General features: G+C 52.3%; 3 pseudogenes; 1 reads left to right on the top strand and 2 right to left on the bottom strand.

Moving 5' to 3' along the window:
* Window positions 1–8,805: 8,805 nt before the first annotated feature.
* LOC112941709 (uncharacterized) lies at window positions 8,806–10,177 on the top strand (annotated as a pseudogene).
* A 4,042-nt stretch (window positions 10,178–14,219) lies between these two features.
* LOC112941746 (28S ribosomal RNA) lies at window positions 14,220–18,918 on the bottom strand (annotated as a pseudogene).
* A 231-nt stretch (window positions 18,919–19,149) lies between these two features.
* On the bottom strand, window positions 19,150–19,304 carry LOC112941775 (5.8S ribosomal RNA; annotated as a pseudogene).
* Between the last annotated feature and the right edge of the window lie 7,590 nt (window positions 19,305–26,894).

The following is a 26,894-nucleotide window of genomic DNA, read 5'->3' as shown; positions in this document are numbered from 1 at the left end:
CAAGGGCTGTGATGCCATGTCACGCCCAACGTTGCCACCGTGTGTGCTGTCCAAGGGCGGTGATGTTATGCATTGCCCGACGTTACTGACCGTGTGTGCTGTCCAAGGTTGGTTATATCTTGCCACGCTCGACGTCGTCCGACCGTGCGTGCAGTCCAAGGGCAGTGATGTCATGCCATGCCCGACATCGTTCGACCATGTTTGCCGTCTAAGGGCTATGATGGCATGCCACGCCCAACGTCGTTCCACCGTGTGTGCTTCCTAAAGGCGGTGATGGCATGCCTCGCGTGACGTCCTCAAACCGTGTGTGTTGTCCAAGGGCGGTGATGGCATGCCACGCCTGACGTCGTCCGACCGTGTATGCTATCCAATGGCGGTGATGTCATGCTATGCCCGACGTCGTTTGACCATCTGTGCAGTCCAAGGGCGGTGATGTCATGCCATGCCCGACGTTGTCTGACCGTGCGTGCAGTCTAAGAGCTGTGATGTGATGTCACGCCCGACGTCGTTTGACTGTTTGTGCTGCCCAAAGGCGATGTTTGCATGACACGCCCGACGTCGTTCGACCGTGTTTGCTTCCCAAAGGCGATGATGGCATGCCACGCCCGACGTCGTTCGACTATGTGAGTTACTCCAAAGGTGATGATGGCATGCCACACCCAACGTCGTTCGACCGTTTGTGCTTCCCAAAGGCGATGATGTCATGCCACGCTCGATGTTGTTTGACCGTGTGTGCTGGCCAAAGGCGATGATGGCATGACACACTCGACGTCATTCGACCGTGTGTGCTGTCCAAGGGCGGTGATGTCATGCCACGCCCAATGTTGCCGATCGTGTGTACTGTCCAAAGGCGGTGATGTCATGCCACGCACGACGTTACCGACCCTGTGTGTTCTCCAAAGGCGATGATGTCATGCCACGCCCGATGTTGGTTGACCGTGTGTGCTGCCCAAAGGCGATGATGGCATGCCACACTCGACGTCGTTCGACCATGTGTGTTGTCCAAGGGCGGTGATGTCATGCCACGCCCAACGTTGCCACCGTGTGTGCTGTCCAAGGACGGTGATGTTATGCAACGCCCGACGTTACTGACCGTGTGTGCTGTCCAAGGTTTGTGATATCTTGCCACGCCTGACGTCGTTCGACCGTGCGTGCAGTCCAAGGGCAGTGATTCCATGCCATGCCCGACGTCGTTCGACCATGTTTGCCATCCAAGGGCTATGATGGCATGCCACGCCCAACGTCGTTCAACCGTGTGTGCTTCCCAAAGGCGGTGATGGCATGCCTCGCGCGACGTCCTCAAACCGTGTGTGCTGTCCGAGGGCGGTGATGGCATGCCACGCTCGACGTCGTCCAACCGTGTATGATATCCAAGGGCGGTGATGTCAAGCTATGCCTGACGTCGTTTGACCATCTGTGCAGTCCAAGGGCGGTGATGTCATGCCACGCTCGACGTTGTCCGATCGTGCGTGCAGTCTAAGTGCGGTGATGTGATGCCACGCCCGACGTCGTTTGACCGTTTGTGCTGCCCAAATGCGATGTTTGCATGAAACGCCCGACGTTGTTCGACCGTGTTTGCTTCCCAAAGGCGATGATGGCATGCCACGCCCGACGTCGTTCGACCGTGTGGGCTGTTCAAAAGCGGTGATGGCATGTCACGCCTGACTTCGTTCGACCGTGTGTGCTATCCAAAGGCGGTGATGTCTTGCCACGCCCGATGTCGTTCAACCGTGTGTGCTGCCCAAAGGCGATGATGGCATGCCACGCCCGACGTCATTCGACCATGTGTGCTGCCCAAAGGTGATGATGGCATGTCACGCCTGACGTTGTTCAATCGTGTGTGTTGTCCAACGACGGTGATGGCATGTCAAGCCTGACGTCATTCGATCGTGTTTTCCGTCCAAGGGCTATGATGTCATGCCATGCCCGACGTCGTTCGACCGTTTGTGCTACCAAAGGCAGTAATGTCATGCCACGCCTGACGTCGTCCGACCATGCGTGCAGTCCAAGGGCGGTAATGTCATGCCATGCCCGACACCGTTAGATCGTGTGTGCTTCCCTAAGGTGATGATGGCATGCCATGCCCGACGTTGTTTGACCGTGTTTGTTGTCCTAGGGCGATGATGGCATGCCACGCTCGATGCCGTCCGACTATGTGAGTTAGTCCAAAGGTGATGATGGCATGCCACACCCAACGTCGTTCGACCGTTTGTGCTCCCCAAAGGCGATGATGTCATGCCACGCCTTATGTTGTTTGACCGTGTGTGCTGCCCAAAGGCGATGATGGAATGCCACACTCGACGTCGTTCGATGGTGTGTGCTGTCCAAGGGCGGTGATGTCATGCCACGCCCAACGTTGCTGATCCTGTGTACTGTCCAAGGGCGGTGATGTCATGCCATGCATGACGTTACCGACCCCGTGTGTTGTCCAAGGGCGGTGATGTCATGCCACGCCCGACGTCGTTCGACCGTTTGTGCTCCCCAAAGGCGATGATGTCATGCCACATCCGATATTGTTTGACCGTGTGTGCTGCCCAAAGGCGATGATGGCATGCCACACTCGATGTCGTTTGACCATATGTGTTGTCCAAGGGCGGTGATGTCATGCCACGCCCAACGTTGCCACCGTGTGTGTTGTCCAAGGGCGGTGATGTTATGCAACGCCCGACGTTAGTGACCGTGTGTGCTGTCCAAGGTTGGTGATATCTTGTCACGCCCGACGTCGTCCGACCGTACGTGCAGTCCAAGGGCAGTGATGTCATGCCATGCCCAACGTCGTTCGACCATGTTTGCCATCTAAGGGCTATGATGGCATGCCACGCCCAACGTCGTTCCACCGTGTGTGCTTCCCAAAGGCGGTGATGGCATGCCTCGCGCGACGTCTTATAACCGTGTGTGCTGTCCAAGGGCGGTGATGGCATGCCACTACCGGCGTCATCCGACCGTGTATGCTATCCAAGGGCGGTGATGTCATGCTATGCCCGACGTCGTTTGACCGTCTTTGCATTCCAAGGGCAGTGATGTCATGCCACACCCGACGTTGACCGATCATGCGTGCAGTCTAAGTGCGGTGATGTGATGCCATGCCCGACGTCGTTTTACCGTTTGTGCTGCCCAAATACGATGTTTGCATGACACGCCCGACGTCGTTCGACCGTGTTTGCTTCCCAAAGGCGATGATGGCATGCCACGCCCGACGACATTCGACCGTGTGTGCTGTTCAAAAACGGTGATGGCATGTCACGCCCGACGTCGTTCGACCGTGTGTGCTATCCAAAGGCGGTGATGTCATGCCACGCCCGATGTCATTCAACCGTGTGTGCTGCCCAAAGGCGATGATGGCATGCCACGCCCGACGTCGTTCGACCGTGTGTGCTGCCTAATGGTGATGATGGCATGTCACGCCTGACGTCGTTCAATCGTGTGTGCTGTCCAACGGTGGTGATGGCATGTCAAGCCTGACGTCATTCGGCCGTGTTTTCCGTCCAAGGGCTATGATGGCATTTCATGCCCGACGTCGTTCGACCGTGTGTGCTACCAAAGGCGGTGATGTCATGCCACGCCCGACGTCGTCCGACCATGCGTGCAGTCCAAGGGCGGTAATGTCATGCCATGCCCGACGCCGTTCGATCATGTTTGCTTTCCAAAGGTGATGATGGCATGCCATGCCCGACGTTGTTTCACCGTGTTTGTTGTCCAAGGGCGATGATGGCATGCCACGCCCGATGCCGTCCGACTATGTGAGTTAGTCCAAAGGTGATGATGGCATGCCACACCAAACGTCGTTCGACCATTTGTGCTCCCCAAAGGCGATGATGTCATGCCACGCCCGATGTTGTTTGACCGTGTGTGCTTCCCAAAGGCGATGATGGCATGCCATACTCGAAGTCATTCGACCGTTTGTGCTGTCCAAGGGCGGTGATATTATGCAACGTCCAACGTTGCCGATCGTGTGTATTGTCCAAGGGCAGTGATGTCATGCCACGCACGACATTACCGACCGTGTGTGTTGTCCAAGGGCGGTGATGTCATGCCACGCCCGACATCGTTCGATCATTTGTGCTCCCCAAAGGCGATGATGTCATGCTACGCCCAATGTTGTTAGACCGTGTGTGCTGCCCAACGGCGATGATGGCATGCCACACTCGACGTCGTTCGACCCTGTGTGCTGTCCAGTGGCGGTGATGTCATGCCACGCCCAACGTTGCCTATCGTGTGTACTGTCCAAGGGCGGTGATGTCATGCCATGCACGACGTTACCGACCGTATGTGTTGTCCAAGGGCGGTGATGTCATGCCACGCCCGACGTCGTTCGACCGAATCTGCAACTTAAAGGCGATGATAACATGCCACGCCCGACGTCGTTCGACCGTGTGTGCTGTGCAAAGGCGGTGATGGCATGTCACGCCCGACGCTGTTCGATCGTTTGTGCCGTCCAAGAGCTATGATGGCATGCCACGCCTGACATCGTTCTACCGTGTGTGCTTCCCAAAGGCGATGATGGCATGCCACGCTCCACGTCGTTCTACCGTGTTTGCCATCCAAGGGCGATTATGGCATGCCACGCCCGACGCCGTCTGACTGTGTGAGCTAGTCCAATGGCGATGATGGGATGCCACGCCCGACGTCGTTTGACTGTTTATGTTGCCTAAAGGCGATGATGGCATACCATGCCCGACGTCGTTTGATCGTGTGTGCTGCCCGGTGATGGTATGTCGCGCCCAATGTCGTTCGATCGTGTTTGTCGTCAAAGGACTATGATGGCATGCCATGCCCCACGTCGTTCTAACGTGTGTGCTGCCAAAGGCGATGATGGCATGCGACACCCGACGTCGTTCGACCGTGTGTGCTATCCAAATGCAGTGATGTCATGCCACGCCCGACATAGTCTGACCGTGTGTCCTGCCCAAGTGCGGTGATGTCATGCCATGCCCGACGTCTTCTGATCATGTGTGTTGTCCAAGAGCGGTGATGTCATGCCACGCCCAACGTTGCCGACCGTGTGTGCTGTCCAAGGGCGGTTATATCATGCCACGCCTGACTTCGTCCGACCGTGCATGCAGTCCAAGGGCAGTGATATCATGCCACGCCCGACGTCGTTCGACCATGTTTGTCGTCCAAGGGCTATGATGGCATGCCACGCCCGACGTCGTTTGACCTTTTGTGCTTCTGAAAGGCGGTGATGGCATACCACGCTCGATGTCGTCCAACCGTGTGTGCTGTCCAAGGGTGGTGATGTCATTCTACGCCCCAAGGGCAGTAATGTAATGCCACGCCCGACGTCATCTGACCGTGTGTGCTGTCCAAGGGCGGTGATGTCATGCAACGCCCAACGTTGCCGACCGTGAATGCTTTCCAAGGGCAGTGATGATATGCTACGCCCGATGTTACCGAACATGTGTGTTGTCCAAGGGCGGTGATATCATGCCACGTCTGACGTCATCCGATCGTGCGTGCAGTCCAAGGGCTGTGATATCATTCCACGCCTGATGTTGTCCGATTGTGCGTGCAATCCAAGGGCAGTGATGTCATGCCAAGCCCGACGTCGTTCGACCATGTTTGCTGTCCAAGGGCTATGATGGCATGCCACGCCCGACGTCGTTCGACCGTGTGTGCTTCCCAAAGGTGGTGATGGCATTTTACGCCTGACGCCGTCAAACTGTGTTTGCTGTCCAAGGGCGGTGATGGCTTGCCACGCCCAACGTCGTCTGACCGTGTATTCTTTCTAAGGGCGGCGATGTCATGCTACACCCGACGTCGTTCTACCGTCTATGTAGTCCAAGGGCAGTGATGCCATGCCACGCCCGACGTCGTCTGAAGATGCGAGCAGTCCAAGGGTGATGATGTCATGCCACGCCCGACGTCGTCTGATAATGTGTGCAGTGCAAGGGCGGTGATTTCATGCCACGCCCGACGTCGTTCGGCCGTGTTTGCCGTCCAAGGGATATGATGGCATGCCACGCCTGACGTCGTTCGACTGTGTGTGCTGCCCAAAGGCAGTGATGGCATGCCACGCTCGACATCGTCCAACTGTGTGTGCTGTCCAAGGGCGGTGATGGCGTGCCACGCCCGACGTCGTCTGACCGTGTGTGCTGTCCAAGGGCGGTGATGTCATGCCACACCAGACGTTGTTCGACCGTCTGTGCAGTCCAAGGATGGTGATGTCATGCCACGCCCGACGTCGTTCGACCGTCCATGCAGTCCAAGGGCGGTGATGTCATGCCAAGCCCGACGTCGTTCGATCATTTGTGCTGCCCAAAGGCGATGATGGCATGCCACGCCCGACGTCGTTCGACCGTGTGTGCTGTCCAAAGGCGGTGATGGCATGTCACGCCCAACGTAGTTCGATCGTGTGTGCTTCCCAAAGGCGGTGATGGCATGTCACACTCGACGTCGTTCGACCGTTTGTGCTACCCAAAGGCGATGATGGCATGCCACTCTCGACGTCGTTCGACCCTTTGTGCTACCCAAAGGCGATGATGGAATGCCACGCCCAACGTCGTTCTACTGTGTGTGCTGTACAAAGGCGGTGATGGCATGCCACGCCCGACGCCGTCCGACCGTCTGTGCTGTCCAAGGTTGGTGATATCTTGTCACGCCCGACGTCGTCCGACCGTGCGTGCAGTCCAAAGGCAGTGATGTCATGCCATGCCCGACGTCGTTCGACCATGTTTGCCATCCAAGGGCTATGATGGCATGCCACGCCCAACGTCGTTCCACTGTGTGTGCTTTCCAAAGGCGGTGATGGCATGCCTCGCGCGACGTCCTATAACCGTGTGTGCTGTCCAAGGGCGGTGATGGCATGCCACTGCCGGCGTGATCCGACCGTGTATGCTATCCAAGGGCGGTGATGTCATGCTATGCCCGACGTCATTTGACCGTCTGTGCAGTCCAAGGGCAGTGATGTCATGCCACACCCGACGTTGACCGATCATGCGTGCAGTCTAAGTGCGGTGATGTGATGCCATGCCCGACGTCGTTTGACCGTTTGTGCTGCCCAAATACGATGTTTGCATGACACGCCCGACGTCGTTCGACCGTGTTTGCTTCCCAAAGGCGATGATGGCATGCCACGCCCGACGTCGTTCGACCGTCCATGCAGTCCAAGGGCGGTGATGTCATGCCAAGCCCGACGTCGTTCGATCATTTGTGCTGCCCAAAGGCGATGATGGCATGCCACGCCCGACGTCGTTCGACCGTGTGTGCTGTCCAAAGGCGGTGATGGCATGTCACGCCCAACGTAGTTCGATCGTGTGTGCTTCCCAAAGGCGGTGATTGCATGTCACACTCGACGTCGTTCGATCGTGTTTGCCTTCAAAGGGCTATGATGGCATGCCACGCCTGACGTCGTTCTACCGACGATGTCGTTCGATCGTGTGTGCTATCCAAAGGCGGTGATGTCATGCCACGCCCGATGTAGTCCAACCGTGTGTGCTGCCCAAGGGCGGTGATGTCATGCAACGCGTGACTTCGTCTTACCGTGTGTACTGTCCAAAGGCGGTAATGTCATGCAAAACCCAACAATGTCGACTGTGTGTGCTGTCCATGGGCGGTGATATCATGCCTCGCGTGACATCGTCCGATGGTGCGTGCAGTCCAAGGGCAGTGATGTGATGCAACGCCTGACGTCGTTCCACCATGTTTGCCGTCCAAGGGCTTTGTCGTTCGACCATGTGTGCTTCCCAAAGGCGGTGATTGCATGCCATGCCCGACGTCATTCAACCGTGTGTGCTGTCCAAGGGCGGTGATGGCATGCCAGGCCCGTAGTCGTCCCACCGTGTGAGCTGTCCAAGGGCGGTGATGGCATGCCACACCCGACGTCGTTTGAACATCTTTGCAGTCCAAGGGCAGTGATGTCATGCCACGCTCGACGTCGTCTGGTCTTGCGTGCAGTCTAAGGGCGGTGATGTCATGCCATGCCCGACGTCGTTCGACTGTTTATGCTGCCCAAAAGCGATGTTGGCATGCCACGCCCGATGTCGTTCGACCGTGTGTGCTTCTCAAAGGAGATGATGGCATGCCACGCTCGACGCTATTTGACCGTGTGTGTTGTCGAAAAGTGGTGATGGCATGTCACGCCTGTCGTCGTTTGACCGTGTGTGCTGTCCAAAGGCGGTAATGTCATGCCAGGCCCAACGTTGTTGAACCGTGTGTGCTGCATAAAAGCGTTGTTGGTATGCCACACCCGATGTCGTTCGACCGAGTGTGTTGTCTAAAGGCGGTGATGGCATGTCACGCCTGACGTCGTTCGACCGTCTTTTCTGTCAAAGGAATATGATGGCATGCCACGCCTGACGTCGTTCTACCGTGTGTGCTTCCCAAAGCCGATGATGGCTTGCCACGCCTGACGTAGTTCGACCGTGTATGCTGACCAAAGGTGGTGATGTCATGCCACGCCCGACGAAGTCCGACCGTGTGTGCTGCCCAAGGGAGGTGATGTCATGCCACGCTCGACGTCGTCTTACCTTTTTTACTTTCCAAGGGAGGTGATGTCATGCCACGCATGACGTTGTCGACCGTGTGTGCTGTCCAAGGTCGGTGATGTCATGCCACGCCCGATGGTTCTAACCATGTGTGCTGTCCAAGGGCGGTGATGTCCTGCCACGCCTGACGTCGTCCAACCGTGCGTGCAGTCCAAGGGACTTGATGTCATGCCACGCCTGATGTCATTCAACCGTTTGTGCTGTCCAAGGGCGGTGATGTCATGCCATGCCCGACGTCATCCGACCATGCGTGCAGTCCTAGGGCAGTGATGTCATGCCAAGCCCGCCGTTGTCTGAACCTGTGTGCTGTCCAAGGGCGGTGATGGCACTCAAGTCTGACATCGTCCGACCGTGTGTGCTGTCCACGGGTGTGATGGCATGCCACTCCCGAAGTCTTTCGACCGTGAGTGCAGTCCAAGGGCGTATTTTGGAGTCCACTCCTGTTCTGCGCAGGCCTTGGCAGATGCTGCTTGGCCGCAGACGTGTTGCATACGCAGACCCATTTGCCCCTTTACATCTAACATGGCTTTAAAAATTGCACCCAACATACTGAAAACCTCTTATAATGACATTTCATTAGTCCCTTAACATGTCATTTGGCTTGATAAACGAACTCAACATTACGAAAACCTCGTAATGGGGCTTAGTTATCGGAAAAGTTTTTGACCGTCGTACAATGTATAGCTCAACACCTAGCGGCAGACTAGTGAACTTCACGTGCCATGTTACTTCCGGTACTTATATTTCAAATCTTAATTATTTTTTCCCCTTCTAAGGATGCAAGCAGCGCGCGAACCTCTCATTTGAAAAGTTAGAAATGATAGGATTTGATTTTGGGGGAGGGGGAGTGTGGGGGGGACGAATCAGAGCGACAAAGGGCTGAATCTCAGTGGATCGTCGCAGCAAGGCCACTCTGCCACTTACAATACCCCATCACGTATTTAAGTCCTATGAAAAAGATTCTACCCGCCGGTCGATGGAAATTGTACTTCAAGGCAGTCACCATGACGCTTTCGTCGCGACGATTTAGCCAACGACATGTGCCCTTGGGGGCCATAGGCCCCTACTGCGGGTCGGTGAGCGGATAGCAGGCGCATGCGTCGCTTCTAGCCCGGATTCTGACTTAGAGGAGTTCAGTCATAATCCAGCACACGGTAGCTTTGCGCCACTGGCTTTTCAACCAAGCGTGATGGCCAATTGTGTGAATCAACGGTTCCTCTCGTACTAGGTTGAATTACTATTGCAACACTGTCATCAAGAGGGCAAAACTAAGCTATCTCACGACGGTCTAAACCCCGCTCACGTTCCCTATTGGTGGGTGAACAATCCAACACTTGTTGAATTCTGCTTCACAATGATAGGAAGAGGCGTCATCGACGGATAAAAAAGCAACGTCACTATGAATGCTTGGCTGCCACAAGCCAGTTTTCCCTGCGGTAACTTTCCTGACACCTCTACCTTCGAATTCCGAAGGTCTAAAGGATCGTTAGGCCACACTTTCACAGCAAATGAGCTTTAAACCTTCTGTTCCACACGAGATTTCTGTTCTCACTGAGCTCATCTTAGGACACCTGCGTTATCTTTTAACAGATGTGCCGCCCCAGCAAAACTCCCCACCTAACAACGTCTTCCTCCCAGATCAGCCCATGAAGGCAGCCTTATGTCCAAAAAGAGGGGAAATGCCCCGCTTCTGATTTAAATTTCGACGTCAAGCGCCTACGCAGCACGCCTACTAAGCCAACATGACGCCCTTGACGTCCGCCTGTTTTGGCCTCAGTTGCCCCACAAACGTTGCTTGCATGTTTTTGTTAACACCCAATGGTGGTAGCACAGACAAGCCATGCATGCCATCAAGCGCCCAGGCAGCACGCCTACTAAGCCCACAGGACGCCCGTGACGTTCGCCTGCCACCGCCTCAAACACCCTGCAGACGTCGCGGGCATATTTTTGTAATCACCCTATGGCGTAGCACGGACGAGCCATGCATGCCGTCAAGCGCCAATTTAACATGCCTACTAAGACCATAGAACGCCCTTGACGTCCGCCTGCCTTCGCCTCAGCCGCCCCACAAACGTCGCTAGCATGTTTTTGTAGACGCCCAACGGCGTAGCATGGACGAGCCAGGCATTCCATCAAGCGCCCACACAGCACGCCTACTAAGCCCACGGGATGCCTATGCGGTCTGCCTGCCTGCACCTTAGTCTGCCTCCAACACCTCTACCCCCCTTATATATGCTTAAAAAAGTTTTACCAATGCGACAGGAGTTGACATGTATTTTCCCGAGAATCATAATAGAAATGTACAACCCAAATATGCAAGTCTTAAGGTAAAAACACACATCAACTTTAACAAATGATTTTAATATATATAAAAAATATATTTCAACATTTTTTTTAATTTTTATTTTCTCAAAAAATTCCAAAAAATTAGTAGAAAATTAATAAAAATAGGAAAAATAATGAAAACATATGAAATCAACTCCGAAAATTCACAAAAAAATATGGGAACCTTAAAATAAAATTTTTATAAATTTTAATTTTTAAAAGGAGACGTAAAAAATTAAAAAGCGTAAATATAAATTATAAAATAATGATTTAAAGTCGGAAAAATACGGAAATTCTCGAAAACACTTCTAAACATGTCAAATTAATGATAAGATATATATTTGCACAAATAAAAGATTTTTCAATATAGTACGAACCGTAAAAGTAATGAAAATGATGCGAAAGAGCCATGTTAGGTGGAAACGTTAGGGAATAGATAATGGAAAGTTGATGAATATGTTTGTCATGCATAAAGGTTGTTTCAAAATCCTTTGATTTATGTACGGAATGAACATCCGCATGTTTCGTCTTGAACTCGAACAATGTCGCTCAAGCCACGACCGATGCGGGCAGTCCATGACTGACCATTGTGTGCAGGCACGTCCGACGATGACCGACTATTTGTGCTGTCCAAGGGATATGATGGCATGCCATGCCCGACGACTACCGACCATCTGTGCTGTCCAAGGGCGATGATGGCATGCCACACCTGACGCCGTCTGACCGTCTGTTCTGCCCAAGGGCGAAGATGGCATGCCACGCCCGATGTCGTCCGACCGTGTCAGCTAGTGCAAAGGCGATGATGGCATTCTACGCCCGATGTCGTCCGATCGTGTCAGCTAGTCCAAAGGCAATGATGGCATGCCACACCCGACGTCCTCCGACCGTGTAAGCTGTCCAAGGGCTATGATGGCATGCCACGCCCGACGATGGCCGACTGTCTGTGTTGTTCAAAGGCGATGATGGCATGCCACGCTTGACGATGGCCAACCATTTGTGCTATCCAAGGGCAATGATGTCATGCCACATTCAATGCCATCTAACCGTCTGTGCTGCCCAAAGGCGATGATGGCATGCCACGCCCGACATCGTCCGACCGTGGGTGGTGTCCAAAGGCGGTGATTGCATACCACGCTAGACGCCGTTCGACCGTGTTTGCCGTCCAAGGGAGATGATGGCATGCCACGCCCGACACCGTCCGAGTGTGTCCGCTAGTCCAAAGGTGACGATGGCATGCCACGCCCAAATTCGTTCGACCGTATTTGCAATCCATGGGCTATGATGGCATGCCACGACCAATGTCATTTGACCATGTGTGCTGTCCAACGGCCATGACGGCATGCCACGCCCAACGTCGTTCGATCGTGTTTGCCTTCCTAGGGCTCAGATGGCATGCCACGCCCGACGTCATTCAACCGTGTATGCTGCCCAAAGGTGATGATGGCATGTCACGCCCGATGTCATTCAACCTTGTGTACTGCCCAAAGGCGATGATGGCATGCAACGCCCGACGTCGTTCGACCGTGTGTGCTGCCCAAAGGCGATAATGACATGGCACGCTCGACGTCGTTTGACCGTATTTGCCGTCCAAGGGAGATGATGGAATGCCACGCCTGACGGCGTCCGACTGTGTGAGCTAGTTCAAAGGCGATGATGGGATGCCACGCGCGACGTCGTTCGACCGTTTGTGCTGCCCAAAGGCGATGATGGCATGCCACGCCCGATGTCGTTTGACCGAGTGTGCTGCCCAAAGGCGATGATGTCATGCCACGCCCGACGTCGTTCGATCGTGTGTGCTGTCCAAAGGCGGTAATGACATGTCACGCCTGATGTCGTTCGACCGTTTGTGCTGCCCAAAGGCGATTATAGCATGCCACGCCCGATGCAGTCCGATTGTGTGAGCTATTCCAAAGCCGATGATGTGATGCCACGCCCAACGTCGTTCGGCCGTTTGTGCTTCCCAAAGGCGATGATGGCATGCGACGCCCGACGTAGTTAGACCGTGTGTGCAATCCAAATGCGTTGATGGGATACCACGACTGACATCGTTGGACCGTGTGTGCTGTCCAAAGGCGGTGATGGCATGTCACGCCCGATGTTGTTCGACCGTGTGTGTTGTCCAAAGGCGGTGATGTCATGCCACGCCTAATGTCGTTCCACAATCTGTGCTGTCCAAGGGCGATGATGGCATGCCACGCCCAACGCTGTCCGATCGTGCATGCAGTCCAAAGGCGGTGATATCATGCCATGCCTGACGTCATTCGATAGTTTGTGCTGTTCAAGGGCAGTGATGGAATTCCACGCCCAACGTCATCCGACCGTGTGTGCTGTCCAAGGGCGGTGATAGCATGCCACGCCCGACGTCGTCTGATCGTCTGTACTGCCCAAAGGGGATGATGGCATGACACGCCCGACGTCATCCGACCGTGTGTGTTGTCCTAAGGCGGTGATGGCATTCCACGCCTAACGTCGTTCGACCGTATTTCCCGTCCAAGGGCGATGATGGAACTCCACGCCCGACGCAGTCCGACTGTGTCAGCTAGTCCAAAATAGATGATGGCATGTCACGCCTGACATCGTTTGACCGTGTTTGCCGTCCAAGAGCTATGATGGCATGCCACGTCCGATGTTATTCGACCATGTGTGCTGCCCAAAGGCGATGATGGCATGCAACGCCCAACGTCGTTTGAACGTGTGTGCTGTCCAATGGTGGTGATGTCAGGCCCCGCCCGATGTAGTCTGACCGTGTGTGCTGCCCAAGGGCGGTGATGTCTTGCCACGCCTGATGTCGTCTGACCGAGTGTGATGTCCAAGGGCGGTGATGTCATGCCACGCCCAACGTCATCCGACCGTGTGTGCTGTCTAAGGGCGGTAATGGCATGCCACGCCCGACGTCGTCCCACCGTGTGTGCTGTCCAAGGGCGGTGATGGCATGCCACGCCTGACGTCGTTTTACCGTCTGTGCAGTCCAAGAGAGTATTTTGCAGTCCATACCCGTTCTGCGCAAGCCTTGGTAGATGCCGCTTAGCCGCGGACATGCTGCGTACCTAGACCTATTTGCCCCTTGACATCTAAGTTGGCGTTAAAAATCGCACCCAACATCCCAAAAACCTCTTATAGTTACATGTCATTAGTCCCTTAACATGTCATTAGTCATGATAAATGAACTCAACATCACGAAAGCCTCGCAACAGGGCTTAGTTATCGGACAAGTGTTTGACCGTCGTAAAACGTATAGCTCAACACTTAGTGGCAGACTAGTGAAATTCACGTGCCATGTTATTTCCTGTACTTATATTTCAACACTTAGTTATGTTTCCCCTTCCAAGGATACAAGCAGCACGCGAGACTATCATTTGAAATGTTAGAAATGATTGGAGTTGATTTTGGGGGAGGGGGAGTGTGGGGGAGACGAATCGGAACGACAAAGGGCTGAATCTCAGTGCATCGTGGTAGCAAGGTCACTCTGCCACTTACAATACCCCGTCGAATATTTAAGTCCTCTACAAAGGATTTTACCCGCCACTCAATGGAAATTGTACTTCAAGGTGGTCACTGCGACGCTCCATTGCGGTGACTTAGCCAACGACACGTTCCCTTGGGGGCCATAGGCCCCTACTGCGGGCCGGCAAGCGGACGGCTGGCGCAAGCGTCACTTCTAGCCCAGATTATGACTTTGAGGCGTTCAGTCATAATGGAGCATACGGTAGCTTCGCGCCATTGGCGTTTAAACCAAGTGCGATGGCCAATTGTGTGAATCAAGGGTTCCTCTCGTACTAGGTTGAATTACTATTGCGACACTGTCATCAGAAGGGTAAAACTAATATGTCTCATGATGGTCTATACCCAGCTCACGTTACCTATTGGTGGGTGAACAATCAAACACTTGGTGAATTCTGCTTCACAAAGATAGGAAGAGCCGACATCGAAGGTGAAAAAAGTAATGTCGCTATGAACGCTTGGCTGCCACAAGCCTATTATCCCTGTGATAACTTTTCTGACACCTCTAGCTTCAAATTCTGAAGGCCTAAAGGATCGTTAGGCCACGCTCTCACGATTCGTATTTGTACTGGAAATCAGAAACAAACGAGATTTTATCCTTCTATTCCACACGAGATTTCTGTTCTCGTTGAGCTCATCTTAGGACACCTGCGTTATCTTTTAACAGATGTCCCACCCCAGCCAAACTCTCCATCTTACAATGTCTTCCGCTGGATTGGCCCCGAATCGAGCCTTGGGTCAAAAAAGGAGGGCAGTGCCCCACTTCTGATTAACATAATATGTAACATAACGTTAAAAGTAGTGGTATTTCACTTTTGCCTTTCGGCACCTACTTATACTATATCTCTCAAGTCATTTGACAAAGTCGGACTAGAGTCAAGTTCAACAGAGTCTCTTTTCCCCGCTAATTCTCGCAAGCCCGTTCCCTTGGCGGTGGTTTCGCTGGATAGTAGACAGGGACAGTGGGAATCTTGTTAATTCATTCATGTGTGTCACTAATTAGATGACGACGCATTTGGCTACCTTAAGAGAGTCATAGTTTCTCCCACCGTTTACCCGCACTTGGTTGAATTTCTTCACTTTGACATTCACAGCACTGGGAAAAAATCACATTGCGTAAACATCTGTTGGGACCATCGCAATGCTTTGTTTTAATTAAATAGTCGGATTTGCCTTGTCCGTACAAGTTTTGAGTTGGTTGTTCGACGCCTGGGGAAGGCCCTGAAGGAACCATTTCCAATCCATCCCCCGTCTAGCACGCGATGACCCGCTCTCACCACAGGAGCAACTCAAGTAGTCCACCGACATCCGACGGGTTCGGGACTGGGACACTTGTGCCCAGCCCTTAGAGCCAATCCTTTTCCCAAAGTTACGGATCCATTTTGCCAACTTCCCTTGCCTACATTGTTCCATCGAACAGAGGTTTTTCACCTTGGAGACCTGATGCGGTTATGAGTACGACCAGACGTGGAAGACATTCGGTCCTCCGGATTTTCAAGGGCCGCCGAAAGCGCACCAGAAACCACGCAACGTGCGGTGCTCTCCCAGGCGCTGGACCCTACCTCCGGCTGAGCGGATTCAAGGGTGGGTAGGCTGTTAAACTGAAAAGATAACTCTTCGTCTTCGGACAGGCTCGTGGCCGTACATGGCCTTACGTGCTCCGTGTGTGCGACGCCTAGATTTAGCTGTAAGAGGAGCTCTAGAACTCGCCACTCGCCCAAAAGTTCTGCCATTTCCACACCAAATGCTATTATAAACCAATCTTGAGAAGTTCCCTTGGCGGCGCACGGTCGCCCCGCAGACGTTGCTGGCATGTTTTTGTAAGCGCCCAACGGCGTAGCACGGACGATCCATGCATGTCGTCAAGCACCCACGCAGCACGCCTACTAAGCCCAAAGGACGCCAGTGGCGTCCTCCTTGTAAAGCCTCAGTCGCCCCGCATACGTCGTCGGCATGATTTTGCAAGCGCCCAACGGTGTAGCACGGACGAGCCATGCATTCCATAAAGCGCCCACACAGCACGCCTACTAAGCCCACAGGATGCCCTTGATGTCCGCCTGCCTTTGCCTCACTCGACCCGTCGACATCGCCGACGTGTTTTTGTAAACGCCCAACGGCGTAGCATGGACAAGATATGCATGCCATCAAGCACCCACGCAGCACACCTACTAAGCCCCCGGGACGCCTATGTGATCTGCATTCCTGCGCCTTAGTCTGCCTCCAACACCTCTACCCCCCTTCTATATGCTTAAAAAAGTTTTACCCATGTGACAGGAGTAGACATGGATTTTCCATAGAATCATAATGGAAATGTACAACCCAAAAATGCACGTTGTAAGGTACAAACACACATCAGCTTTCACAAATGACTTTAATATATATAAAAAATATTTTTCAACATTTTTTTAAATTTTTTTTCGAAAATTCCAAAAAATTAGTAATAAATTAATAGAAAATAGGGCAAATATCGAAAAAAATATGAAATAACTCCAAAAATTCACAAATAAATATAGGAACCTTAAAATAAAAAATTTATTATATTTTAATTTTTAAAAGGAGATGTAAAATATTAAAAAGCATAAATATAAATTATAAAATGATGATTAGAAGTTAGAAAAATACGGAAATGCTCGAAAACAGTTTTAAACATGTCAAATTAATGATAAGATATATATTTTCACAAATAAAAGATGTTTCAATATCGTAGGAATCGTAAAAGTAATGAAAATGATGCGAAAGAGCCACGTAAGGCGGAAACGTTAAAAAATAGATAATGGAAAGTCGATGAATATGTTCGTTATGCATGGAGGTTGTTTCAAAATCCTTTGATTTATGTATGGCATGAATATCCACATGCTTTGTCTAGAACTCGAACAATGTCGCACAAGCCACGACCGATGCGGGCATGCCACGTCCGACCGTTTTGTGCAGGCACGTCCGATGACGGCCGAACGTTTGTGCTGTCCAAGGGCTATGATGGCATGGCACGCCCGACAAAGGCCGACCGTCTGTGCTATCCAAGGGCAATGATGGCATGCCACGCCCGACGTCGTCCGTCCGTGTCAACTAGTCAAAAGGAGATGATAGCATGCGACTCCCCATGTCGTCTGACCGTGTCTGCTAGTCCAAAGGCGATGATGGCATGCCACTCCCGATGTCGTCCGACCGTGTGTGTTGTACAAGGGCTATGATGTCATTCCACGCCCGACGACGGCCGACCCGCCGCGCCCTCCTACTCATTGGGGCCTTGCACTTACCCTGACAGCTGGGTGAAGGACGCGCCTTTAAATGCCATCCATTTTTGGGGCTAGTTGATTCAGCAGGTGAGTTGTTACACACTCCTTAGCGGATTTTGACTTCCACGACCACCGTCCTGCCGTCTTAATCGACCAATACTCTTTGTGGGATCTAGGTTAGCGCACATTTTGACACCATAACCTAGCTTCCGGTTAATCCCGCATCACCAGTTCTGCTTACCAAAAATGGCCCACTTGGAGCTCTTCATTCTGTGGCGCGGCTCAACAAAGCAGCCGCACTGTCCTACTTCTTTAAAGTTTTAGAATAGGCCGAGGGCGTTGCGCCCCCGAGGCCTCTAATCATTGGCTTTACCCGATAGAACTCGCACGCAAGCTCCAGCAATCCTGAGGGAAACTTCGGAGGGAACCACCTACTAGACAGTTCGATTAGTCTTTCGCCCCTATACCCAAGTAAGACGAACGATTTGCACGTCAGTATCGCGGCGGTCCTCCACCAGAGTTTCCTCTGGCTCTGCCCCACTCTGGCAAAGTTCACCATCTTCTAGGTCCCGACAGGTATGCTCACACTCAAACCCTTCCTAGAAGATTAAGGTCGGTTGGTTGTGCACCCCTCAGTGGGATCCCACCAATAAGCTTCCTTATGCCTTACGGGTTTACTCGCCTGTTGACTGGCACACATGTCAGACTCCTTGGTCCGTGTTTCAAGACGGGTTGAATGGGGAGCCCACAGGCCAGCATCCGGAGCATGCAGATACAAGAGCATGCCGGAGGAGCGCGCTACCTTCCACAATCAGGGAGACAGCGTTCCACGGGGGTATCGAGAGCTTGGGCTTTGGCCGCTCCCCCAATACACACTTGTCCACGCCATGAGTCAATCGGCGGACCAGCTCATCACCATTCCACATCTGACCGGGGCACATCGCCGGCCCCCATCCGCTTCAATCCCGACAATTTCAAGAACTCTTTGACTCTATTTTCAAAGTCTTTTTCATTTTTCCCTCGCGGTAATTGTTCGCTATCGGTCTCTCACCAGCATTCAGCCTTGGACGAAATTCACTGCTCGATTTAAGCTGCATTCGTAACCCGACTCGTAGATAGCACCTCGTGGTGAGACAAGGTCCGGGCACGACAGGGATCTCACCATCTCCGGCACCCCCTTCCAAGGGACTTAGGCCCGGTCTTCCGCTAAGGACGCTTCTCTAGACTACAATTCGAAAGACGGATCCGCCCGATTCTAAGGCTGGGCTATTCCTTGTTCGCTCGCTGTTACTAGGGTAATCCTTGTAAGTTTCTTTTTCTCCGCTTATTGTTATGCTTAAACTTAGCGTGTAATCCCGCCTGACCTTGGGTCACAGTCAGAGCGCCTGGTGAGACGCAGTAAAGGTCGGGGAGTCCGGACGCGCGACAGACTGTAGCCTTGACAACAAGAGAGAGTTGAGTTTCAACCAGCACTTGCTGCGACGTCTATCGACGTGGACTCGCATTTAGGCCGGCCGCGCGCTCGGGGTGCACGGGTGTCCAGCTTCCGCCCTCGCGCTCAGTTTTGCGACGTGCGGGAGGGGGGGGAGGTGCAACGTGATGCGTGACGTCCAGGAAGACGTGCCCTCGGCCAAACGGCTTCGGGAGAAACTTGCGTTCAAAGACTCGATGGTTCACGGGATTCTGCAATTTACACAAGTATCACATTTCGCTACATTGTTCATTGATGTGAGAGCCGAGATATCCGTTGCCAATAGTCATTTGTGTTTATAGAGCAGTGTGCATCCCCCTCACGATCTGCGAACCAGGTGCGAGGGGATGGATGTTGATTGTAGTAATCATTGGCGCTTTCCGCGCCAAGGTTCGTTGGTCGCCCGAAAAGCTTGCGCGCGTCGGGCGACAGGAGGGAGGCGCACGACGAGCAAGCGCCTCCTCCTGATGTTTAAAATAAGTTCGCGGGTCGTTCTGCTGTGCAGGTTTTGACAATGATCCTTCCGCAAGTTCACCTATGGAAACCTTGTTACGACTTATCGTTCCTCTAAATGATAAGGTTCAATGGATTTCTCACGACGTTGCGAGCAGCGAACCGCCCATGTCGCCGTGATCCGAATATTTCACTGGATCATTCAATTGGTTAGAGCAATGGGTGTTGTGTAAAAAGGGTAGGGACATAGTCAACGCGAGCTGATGACTCGCGCTTACTAGGAATTCCTCATTGAAGACAAACAAATGCAATGATCTATCCCCATCACGATGGAATTTCAAAGATTACCCGGGCCTGTCGGACATGGATATAATCTCGTTGAATTCCTCAGTGTAGCGCGCGTGCGTCCCAGAACATCTAAGGGAATCACAGACCTGTTATTGCCTAAAACTTCCGTGACCTAAAAGGCTGTAGTCCCTCTAAGAAGCTGGCCGCGAAGGGATACCTTCGCATAGCTAGTTAGCAGGCTGAGGTCTCGTTCATTAACGAAATTAACTAGATAAATGGCTCCACCAACTAAGAACGGCCATGCACCATCACCCGTAGAATCAAGAAAGAGCTCTCAGTCTGTCAATCCTTACTATGTCTGGACCTGGTAAGTTTCCCCGTGTTGAGTCAAATTAAGCCGCAGGCTCCACTCCTGGTGGTGCCCTTCTGCCAATTCCTTTAAGTTTCAGCCTTTCGACCATACTCCCCCCGGAACCAAAAAAACTTTAATTTCTCATAAGGTGCCGGTGGAGTCCTAAAAGCAACATCCGTCGATCCCTGGTTAGTATCGTTTATGAGTGAGACTAGGAGGGTATTTGATCATCTTAGAGACCTCACATTCGTTCTTAATTAATGAAAACATCCTTGGAAAATGCTTTCGCATTTGTTCGTCTTTCATAAATCCAAGAATTTCACCTCTGACTATGAAATACGAATGCCCCCGACTGTCCCTGTTAATCATTACTCCGATACTGAAGGCTAACATAATAGGACCAAAAAACTATAATATTATCCCATGTTAATGTACATAGAGCGTAGTGTCACGACCCGCCAGATACCCAGGCAGTTCGCGACCTTCCTAGGCAGCCAGCGGCAGGCGCAAGGGGGCAGGCAGCCCACACTGGTCAGCAGACCAAGGTGCTGGCGCCCAAGCAGGCAGCAATTGTAGGGGCAGCCGTTACAACCGTTTCGGCAGTTTCAGCCGTTTCAGCAGTTACAGCCATTACACCTGTTACTGAACGTCAAGGGGCAGTAGTTTCAGGCCTTGATGAGGCTTGCTCAAGGCCTCTAGGATGTGGGGGGCAGACTAGTCAAGGCTAGGAGTCCTTTTTGGAAGACTTAGGAGTCATGCCTTGAGTGCATGAACATAGGGGCTTGTATAGTTGTATTTATTTACTCTTAGGGGTTAGAGTAGTATAATAGTAGGGTCATTGTATTTTGTAAAGCATCCAACAATTCATTGACTAATAATATACTAGTCCAATCTTCCAAATTCTGTCTTTGTTTTCTCTTTCTAAGTTCTCTTAGCGATCCAAGTAGAGGAAGGCTTACTTGAGTCTACAAGATCGTGCAAGAATCGTGAGTAGACCGTCAGGTGCCGCACGGAGCATTGTCTGATTTGAAAAGTCCGTGAAAATTGGTATCAGAGCAGGTTCATCTAGAGAATGACGAACGGTGGAGACGGCACTAGCAGCACCCCCAACGTCCGCACTGATGGTGGCAAGAAGAACAATAAGGGGAAGAAGCAGCAGACGGGTAATGAACCCAATCTGCCTGGTCTTCCACAAAATGTTCCTCCACCTAGTGTTCCTACACCAAGCGAAGGGCAAACATCTCTCCCTCCCCAGATTGTTGATGGAAGTGACGTAGATACCGGCGAGGAGTCCGTGGACGTTACTGTCGAACCGGAGTGGATTGCAAGGGTCGAAATGGCGAGGCAAGCCGTTGAGATCATAGGTCAGCGCTTGAATAGAACGAACAGGGATATCAAAGCTCTTGAATAGTACTCCCTTGAGGAAGTTGAGAACGTCCGGAAGGAGTTGGAGGCACGCCAGCGAGCCGAGTATGAGACAAAGGAGGTCATTTCTTCCTTAGAGATCAGATTTAGGGAAGCACTTGGCACAATCAAGTTGCTTAAGGCCAAGGTGGCAGCACTCGAGGAGGATAGAGAGGTTGGTGGATCCTCATCACATAACCGAGAAAGGGAAGCCAGAGTTGAGGCGCCCAAGCCACCAATCTTCATAGGCGTCTGTGACGCGCAAGCGGTGGATAATTTCCTTTGGCACTTGGAGAATTATTTCAAGTGTATGCGGGTCCGTAGTGATGTGAATAAGATCAACACGGTTGTGTTGTATCTTTAAGAGTTGGCCATGCTATGGTGGAAGTGTAAAGAGTCTGACATCGCAAAGGGGACGTGCGCGTTGAACACATGGGAGCAGTTCCGTGTGGTGTTCAAGAAGGAGTTCCTCCATAGCAACGTTGTCTATGAGGCAAAGCGCAAGATGCGGGAGTTGAGACAAAAGGGCAGCATACGCGCGTATGTGCGGGAGTTTACCACCCTTACATATCAAATTCCCAACCTCATGGACGACGACACATTGTTCTACTTCATGGATGGGCTGCAAAATTGGGCCAGAACGGAGTTGGAACGGCAGCAGGTCAGGAATATCGAGGACGCCATTACGCAGGCTGAAGCCTTGACAGACTTCAGGCAGGAGAAGTCTTTCAGTGCCGATGAGGACGACGAGGTAGGTAGTCATGATGATAGTGGGGATGACAGTGGCGAAGGCGAGGAGCAAACGCCACAACCCAAAAGGCGTGACACCTATGAGTCCAACGGCAAGAAGCCTAGAGATCGTGGCAACACGGTACAGGATTCCAAGGACGGTTGCTTCATATGCAAAGGGCCGCATGGTTACAAGAGATGCCCTGAACTGAAAAGTCTTGGTGCTATACTCCGTGAGCGGAAGGAAAAGAAAGCCCAAGAGGAAGTCGGGAAGACTAAGCAGTTGGGCGTGGTAAGCCTATGCGAAGCTGTGATTGAACAACCATCGACGAGGCCAAGGCAAGATGAGCCAAGGCAAGCGGAGCCGAAGCATGCTGACAAGGGACTTCCAAAGTCTATGGCGTGGGCTCAAACAGTCGACATCATGGTCAATGGGAAACCTGCTCGTGCGTTGGTTGACACCGGTCCTGAGGTCAATATTATGACCAAGACGGCAGCAAAGAGGTTGGGGTTGCGATATACTTCAACCAACGCCCAAATAAAGTCTGTCAACGCATCACCGACTCCCATAGTTGGAGTAGCACACGGCGTGAACATCATTGTAGGCGATTGGCAAGGGAAAACCAAATTCATCATCGCCCCCATCAACATGTTTGATGTTATTCTTGGGCAGAAGTTCTTCCAATAGTGCCATGCAGTAATCGATCCTCATCTCCAAAAATTGACAATAATGGATAAAGGAAGGGAATATACAGTTCCCATGGTGAAGGCACATGCGGCGGAGAGATAGGCTAGATTTACAGCCATGAAGCTCGAGAGGGTCGACGTGGGAAGAAGGTTAACACCAGCAGCGACCATTGTAAGTTCTAGAGAAGACAATGGTGCTGGAAAGACTTTGCCATCGCGCAGTAAGAGGGTTCCGAGTAGGAACGCTGACATGATGAAGAAGCCGCCGGAGCACTTGCCCGCGTTGAAGGAGGAAGTTTGGAAGATCGGGTCGAGAAAGGACGGGACATCGATGAAGAGGCTGTTCGAAGGGATTGATCGAGTACGCGAGTTGATGGTCGCCCGGCAGAACTCAACGCCGATACGGACGCAATGCGATGCGGACGTCGCATCATCAGGTGGGGGAGTTTGTCACGACCCGCTAGATACCCAGGCTGTTTACGACCTGCCTAGGCAGCCAGCAGCAGGCGCAAGGGGGCAGGCAGCCCACACCGGTCAGTAGACCAAGGTGCTGGCGCCCAAGCAGGCAGCAGTTGGAGGGGCAGCCGTTACAACAGTTTCGGCAGTTTCAGCCGTTTCAGCTATTACAGCAGTTACAGTCGTTAGAGCTGTTACTGAAGGTGAAGGGGCAGCAGTTTCAAGCCTTGATTAGGCTTGCTCAAGGCTTCTAGGACGTGGGGGCAGACTAGTCAAGGGTAGGAGTCCTTTTGGGAAGACTTAGGAGTCATGCCTTGAGTGCATGAACATAGGGGCTTGTATAGTTGTATTTATTTACTCTTAGGGGTTAGAGTAGTACAAATAGTAGGGTCATTGTATTTTGTCAAGCATCCAACAATTCTTTGACTAATAAGATACTAGTCTAATCTTCCCAATTCTGTCTTTGTTTTCTCTTTCTAAGTTCTCTTAGCGATCCAAGTAGAGGAAGGCTTACTTGAGTCTACAAGATCGTGCAAGAATCATGAGTAGACCGTCAGGTGCCACACGGAGCATTGTCCGATTCGAAAAGTCCGTGACAGTAGGCTTGCTTTGAGCTCCCTAATTCTTCAAAGTAACTACGCCGGAGGCACGACCTGGACAATTAAGGCCACGAGCGCATCACCGATAGAAGGGACGAAACGGCCGGTGCACACCTAGGGAGGACCGGTCGGTCCATCCCAAAGTCCTACTACGAGCTTTTTAACTGTAACAACTTAAATATACGCTATTTAAGTTGGAATTACTGCGTCTACTAGCAGCGGACTTGCCCTTCAACGGATCCTCGTTAAGGGATTTAGATTGTGCTCGTTCCAATTACAAGACTCATAGAGCCCGGTATTGTTATTTATTGTCACTACCTCCCCGTGTCACGATTGGGTAATTTGCACGCATGCTGCCTTCCTTGGATGTTGTAGCCGTTTCTCAGGATCCCTCTTCAAAATCGAACCCTAATTCTACGTCACCCATCACCACCATTGTAGGCCACTATCCTAACATCGAAAGTTGATAGGGCAGAAATTTGAATGATGCGGCACCGGCACGATGGCCTTGCTATCCATCGAGTTATCATGAATCATCGTAGCAACGGGCAGAGCCCGCGTTGAACTTTTATCTAATAAATGCATCCCTTCAGAAGTCGGGGTTTGTTGCACGTATTAGCTCTAGAATTACTGTAGTTATCCGAGTAGTAGATACAATCAAACTAACTATAATTGATTTAATGAGCCATTCGTAGTTTCACAGTCTTAATTTGTTCATACTTACACATGCATGGCTTAATCTTTGAGACAAGCATATGACTACTGGAAGGATCAACCAGATAGCATTCCTAAACGACGACGTGCGTCACATGAGCCCTGCGCGCCCTTTCTATCACAGTCGGGTCCAAGGGGAGCGCGAGAGTCATTCGCAAGGAGCATTCATTTTGAGTAGTTAGAAGCCGGTGAAGGCCCCATGCCCACTGCGTCTTATCGTATCTGAGAGTTGGAGGCGCCACTCACGGAACACACCATCGCACGAGGAATCGAGGGAAGCCGTGGGACGCAAAAATGTCTTTTGGGTTCACCCAGCGCATGGTATGCGAGGAGTAAAAGGCGACCGTTTGCACGTTCACAACGCCTAGGCATTAGGTATGCAGCACAACATTCTGACGTCTTACCTAGATTTCCCTTCATCCGCCACTGAATTGGCATGCGAGTTAGGACATCGCAGCTCCAAGTTTGAATCCAACCTAACCAGACATGCCCAGTACCACTCATGCGTTATACGTAAATAACTCCGTCAATGCACGCCCGACCTCCACCCCGTCGCCCGACATGAGATGTCGTGCGCCGATGCCGATGCCTTCATTGCAAGGCCAATGCGACAACCGCCGTTGTGCACCTGCCCAAGGGAGTTGAGAATTTAATCACTGCAAAGATTGTTGGAGGGAGACCAAGGTTCACACAGGAGAACCGCCCATGACGTCGTTAGACTGTGTGTTCTGTCCAAAGGCAATGATGGCATGCCACGCCCGACGTCGTTCGACCGTGTTTGCCGTCCAAGGACCATGATAGCATGCCACGACCGACGTCGTTCGACCGTGTGTGCTACCCAAAGGCGATGATGGCATGCCACTCTCGATGTTATTCGACCGTGTGTGCTATCCAAAGGAGGTGGTGTCATGCCACGCCTGATGTCATTCGATCGTGTGTGCTGCCCAAAGGCGATGATGGTATGCCACACCCAATGTCGTTCCACCGTGTTTGCCGTCCAAGGGCGATGATAGCATGCCACGCCCGACGCCGTTCGATTGTGTGAGCTAGTCCAAAGGTGATGATGGCATGCCACGCCCGACGTCGTTTTACCCTGTGTGCTGCCTAAAGGCGATGATGTCATGCCATGCCCGACGTCATTCGATCATATGTTCTGTCCAAAGGCGGTGATAACATGTCACGCCCGATGTCGTTTGACCGTGTTTGCTGTCCAAAGGCGGTGATGTAATGCCACGCCTGACATTGTTCGACTGTGTTTGCTGTCCAAAGGCGGTAATGTAATGCCACGCCTGACATTGTTCGACCTTGTGTGCTGCCCAAAGGTGATAAAGGCATGCCATGCTCGACGTTGTTTGATCCTGTGTGCTGTCCGAAGGCGGTGATGGCATGTCACGCTTGACGTCATACAACCGTGTTTTCCATCCAAGGGATATGATGGCATGCCACGCGCGGCATCGTTCTACCGTGTGTGCTGCCCAAAGGCGATGATGGCATGCCACGCCCGACGTCGTTTGACCATGTGTGCTGTCCAAAGGTGGTGATGTCATGCCACGCCCGACGTAGTTCGACCGTGTGCTGCCCAAGGCGGTGATGTCATGTCATGCTTGATGTTGTCCGACCGTGTGTGCTGTCCAAGGGCGGTGATGTCATGCCGCGCCAGACGTTGCCGACCATATGTGTTGTCCAAGGGCAGTGATGTCATGCCACGCCGGACGTTGCCGACCGTGTGTGTTGTCAAATGGCGGTGATGTAATGTCACGCCCGATGACGTTAGACCGTGCGTGCAGTCCAAGGCGGTGCTGTTATGCCATGCCCGACGTCGTCTGACCGTGCGTGTAGTCCAAGGGTGGTGATGTCATTCCACGCCCAACGTCGTCCGACCGTGCGTGTAGTCCAAGTGCGGTGATGTCATGCCAAGCCCGACGTCATCCAACCGTGTGTGCTGTCCAAGGGAAGTGATGGAATGCCACGCCCGACGTCATCCGACCGTGTGTGCTCTCCAAGGGCGGTGATGTCATGCCACACCCGACGTCGTTCGACCGTCAGTGCAGTCCAAGGGCATTGATGTCATGCCACGCCCGACTTTGTCTGACTGTGCGTACAATCCAAGGGCGGTAATTTCATGCCACGCTTGATGTCATTCGACTGTAGTGCTGCCCAAAGGCGATGATGGCATACCACGCCCAACGTTGTTCG

The sequence above is a fragment of the Solanum lycopersicum genome, chromosome 6 (assembly GCF_036512215.1).
Source record: "Solanum lycopersicum chromosome 6, SLM_r2.1".
NCBI lineage: Eukaryota > Viridiplantae > Streptophyta > Magnoliopsida > Solanales > Solanaceae > Solanum > Solanum lycopersicum.
Note: the sequence above shows the minus strand (reverse complement) of the source record. Positions and strands in the feature narration are given on the sequence as shown.